At 42.0% G+C, this 5,000-nt stretch overlaps 1 protein-coding gene across 2 annotated transcripts in view; it reads left to right on the plus strand.

Moving 5' to 3' along the window:
• Positions 1-5,000, plus strand: part of dock11 (dedicator of cytokinesis 11) — a 206,160-nt gene that overhangs the window by 194,898 nt on the left and 6,262 nt on the right. The gene's annotated exons all lie outside the window — the stretch shown is intronic.

Below are 5,000 nucleotides of genomic sequence, written 5' to 3' on the forward strand. Positions count from 1 at the left end.
AAAATAATGCAAAAAATAAATCTGCAGATAAAACCAATTATCCTCATTCATTGCAACCGCAGCATGCCTGCTTGCCGACGTTCAAACGAAAAAGATATCAAAGCACCTTTTGCGTTTGAATGTAGCACGATTTTTTTTTAAACAGCTAGACAAATGATTTAGCTAATTGATTATAGCCTGTACACCAGCAATTGTTGAACATTTACCTAGATTGACAGTAGCCCAGCCTAACAAGCATGTTGCATGTTGTAGGCCTACTGTAGAAATTTCACTTAAATTGCAACCGCAATGCTTGCCGACGTTCAAACGACAACCAAAAAGATATCAAAGCAACAAGAGGGTTGAGTCTGAATGACACGACTCCTATTGCTCCTCATAACAGTCTATAAAAAAAAGTGTTTTTTCTTTTCTTTTTGAGCACGTCCGAATCCCAGGACATAACGCACTGGACCTTATAATAGGCTCGAGATATAATTCCAAAGGGGGCAGATAGGGGCCACTGCACTTAACACTTAAAAAGATTGAACAAAGCTTCCCGAAATTTGAAATTGCGATCAGTGACTGGCATCCGGTGAACGAAGCTTTTCGAAGTTGAACAGGCTATTAAAAACTATTTGCTCACCTCAATGTCACAGGAGAGACTGGGCTCTCCCTTCTATGAATTGAAAAAGACGTTATGCTACCTGCAAACTGGCCTATGATTTCATTGCTGAGTTTGCGGCAAAGCAAGATATGGCGAGTCAGTGTCATTTATTTGTCCATGTATTTGGCTAATGTTATAGGCTATACAATTTCCCCTCTTAAAGACAAGCTGGTGTAGCTTATTAGACTAGGCTACTATTAAAATGCACCGACGGTAGCCTTGGCTATGTGTAAAGTAAGCTATAGCATGATTTCATGCACGTAAGTTCATGCATCTGTCAAGTTCGCACAAGGCCTCGCACCCCCTTGCGACGGCCCTGCAGCTCCTCCTAAGACAGCGAGGAAAAAGTTAAAATACGTGATAAACCCGGGAAAAGTTGACAGGTTTGTTTCGGTCCCGGTGATTATTTGTGAAATTGTGCAAACGACAGCCTTTTCAAGGCATTTCAAGGAAGGAGTCGTAGCATGCAAGCTCCCAAATTGACCCAGTAGCCTACAGAAGGCATCAATAGCCTAAATTGTTGGGACTGGGGAGGGTCATGCGTTTTTTCTCAATCACTTTGGAGGGTCGTAGATAAATTTCTTGCTGGCGAGGGAGGGTCTTTTTGACTAACGCTCCCAAAACTCCTCCGGTAGCCCCTGAACAGTCCCTAATTGATTATAGCCTGTAGGCCTACACCAGCAGTTGTTGAACATTTACCTGTACAGGACATTGACAGTAGCCCAGCCTAACAAGCAGATGTTGCAGAAGACATCAAAAGACACAATTAATCAGAAATAAATAATGTAATCTGCATCGCTTTATTTAACAAACTGCAAGCAACAAGAGGGTTGAGTTCGCTGTGAGGCCAAACCCAAGAGCAGAGCCTATCTGTTAAGGCACTCGATAGGCTATAACGAGCTGTGTGCGCCTGGAAAGACAATAGAAGATGCTTTCTGAATAGCACAGCGAAGACGGCTCTGGTCATCCCATACCCTCCCCCCACTTCCTATAGCCTACCATTATGACTTGTTGCCTTTTTGGGACATTAAGCTTTTTCACGTTAAGCCCCCCTCCCCCACCCCCTTCTTTCACAAGCAGTTTTGTGGCCCTTTTCATAGAGGGCCACATCATTGAATTTATAGGTTACTGAGGGCCACATAATCGGCGAACATGTGCATGGTGCAACCATGAAATCGGTATTGCAGTATGGCTTATTCAAAATTGGTGTGAAATAATGGTCCTAACCACTTTAAAACAGTGTGGCTGAAATAAAAAACAAAAAGCCTACAACAGTAACATTTTCAAATGCAACTTCTAGGCCTACAGAATTAGTTAACAACTGATCAATATGTGTTAATGGACTGACATTGATGAGAATAAACTGCAGTCAATAATGTGCATAACAATGTCCATAACACATATCACCACTAAAATTAACTGTGGCTAAGAAAGGTACTGTGTGTGTGTGTGTGTGTGTGTGAGTGTGTGTGTGTGTGTGAGAGAGAGAGAGAGAGAGAGCTATGGTACGTACACCCACCCACCCCCACAAAAACAAATCCACGCGTGTACAATAATTGTCCGTTTCCCAGTTTTAGGTCCGTGCATTGCAAAAAAAGTAGCCTACATAGCATAACAATATCCACATGCAATAATACAACAAAAACGTCTACGATGACCTATTCATTTGGACAAATTGATACAGCCCTATAGCTAAAGTTACCTTTAGTTTTGTTCTAGCGTACAGTGACGTCTGGCTTTAAACAGCTGTAATCTAACGTTCTGACAAGCACACCAATTGCCTACCTTGTTCTTGCCCATCTGGAATAACTCCTCTAGCTTTGCTGCCTCCATCCTTTCTGTTTTCGTTGTTTAAACTTGTGATCTCCATAACTAGTGAATTAGCCCAACATTGTGTGCTGATAACCATATATAAATAGCCGAGTAAAAGAAAACAAGTAGCCTATTTGTGCCTGCGTGCGTATTCTCTCTCTCCTGCTCAAACAAAATGTGTGCACGTTAATTTTGATAACGTGTTCACTAACTTTACGCGATAGAAAATTGTAAATAGCCTGATGGCATGCAGCTAATGGGATACTGTGCATAGTTGGGAAGGTATGGTGAGCCAATTTGGTGTGATACACATTACACACACACAAGGGAAGTTTTCTCTCGTTGTTGAGGGACTGATGTGCGGGCCGTTCAAAATCATTGCGGGCCGTATGTTTTTTTATCACCCCTGTTTTAGACAGAAGGAGAGACGCGGTGCAGCTCAGATGTCTTCTTAATTTTCTTTATTCTTTAGTAAAAGGTGCAGAACATTATTAAACTTTGACTAACGTTTCGATGTGTCGATGTTTTTGACTAACGAACATCGAAACGTTAGTCAAAGTTTAATAATGTTCTGCACCTTTTACTAAAGAATAAAGAAAATTAAGAAGACATCTGAGCTGCACCGGCGTCTCTCCTTCTCTCTAACACTTTTTGGCTTTGGCTAAATATTTCTAAAATTATTTGAGTTTCACTAGTCACATGTTTTAACAAGCAACACTTGTTATTGAACTAATAACAGACGTGTGTCGAAAATTGACTTTATTTTCCATACGGAGATATGCAGAGTCTAACCAAGGTCAATCTTGCCAAAAAAGCCCTCAAACCTGAAAACACATGAGGCAAAAGTGCAAAACATCACAAAACTAACTAAACTAACACGCGCATATTTTTGTATTGCAATCATTGTAGCCTACAGTTGTAACAGCGCGTAACAGTCGTTTTACTCCCCGTATGCGTTCATTATAAAGAACGTTTAACGTGTCCCAAAAACAGCTATCAATTAATCACCAAACGTCTTATAAACAAGTATTGCCAGGAGCAACACCTTGCAAAAAATTGCAACTGCCTGAAAGTTGCAGACCTGCTCTGGAAATACGTGCATTAACCCACTCGACCGTCAGACAACATTATCTGCTTCGAGTAGGCCTATTGGGTAAGACTGTAGCCTACACTGGTTGCTGTGGCACAGTCTTGAGTGACCGAATTCGTTTTCCTTTGTCATATGAATGCTGTCATTTTGTTAACATTACTGTTAAGGAGATGCTGTAGGCAAAGTCTATATTTCAACCTCGTTAGTATAGTAAAAAAAAATCAGAACTATTCACAAGGTTTCTGGGCAGCATATTTATGTTCTGTTAGCAAGCGAACTTCTCATGACTCTCAAGCTCTCATTTTAAAACATTACTGAGAGACAGGCACTGTACAATCAAGAAATTTTGCCACTGAATCCAAAACTATGTTTAACATTATGTACAAAGCTTAGGCTACAGTGGACTAGCATGTTGCAGGGGCTGCTAAAAACACACAGAAACGCACTGAAAACTCGGCCAATCACAGCCCTTGCTGTCGAATGCGCCGTCTGGTTCGACTGTGGAACGCCACAGCGGACTATGCTGCCCCCAAGCGGCTGCAGTTGTACTTACATTTCACCCAGCTGCGTGAATCACCTTGATCGTGAATGAAGTGTCAATTTTTAACTGGGACCCACTGTACTCACACACACACACACATACTCTCACACACACACACACACACTCACACACACACACACACACACACAGACACACATACACACACACACACTCACACACATACACACACAGACACACATACACACACACACACTCACACACATACACACACACATACTCACACACACACACACATACTCACACACACACACACACACTCTCACACACACACACACACACACACATACACACACACATACTCACACACACACACACTCACACACACACACACTCACACACACACACACATACTCACACACACACACACACACACACACACACATACACACACACATACTCACACACACACACACTCACACACACACACACATACTCACACACACACACATACACACACACACACACACACACACACACACACACTCACACACATACATACACACTCACACATACACACACACACACACACACACACACACACACACACACACACACATACACACATACACACACACTCACACACACATACTCACACACACACACACATACTCTCAAACACACACACATACATGCACACACACACACACTAACACGCACTAACAAACGCACACACACGCAGAGCCTGATGGCAGAGCCTGAAGTTTAATGTGACCAATGGCAGAGCCTGATGTTTAATGTGACCAATGGCAGAGCCTGATGTTTAATGTGACCAATGGCAGAGCCTTAAGTTGATCTGTTATGTTGCATCCATTCTGCACTAGGTAAATGTTGTGCTATGAAGGTCTGACAGACTTTAAAATGGTTCAGTTATTTTCTTTTCTGAATATTTTCTT

This window comes from Alosa pseudoharengus, unplaced genomic scaffold (genome assembly GCF_046254945.1).
Source record: "Alosa pseudoharengus isolate Yale_2024_CS ecotype anadromous, Long Island Sound unplaced genomic scaffold, YU_APseudo_1.1 YU_APseudo_1.1_scf_17, whole genome shotgun sequence".
Classification (NCBI taxonomy): Eukaryota; Metazoa; Chordata; class Actinopteri; order Clupeiformes; family Clupeidae; genus Alosa; species Alosa pseudoharengus.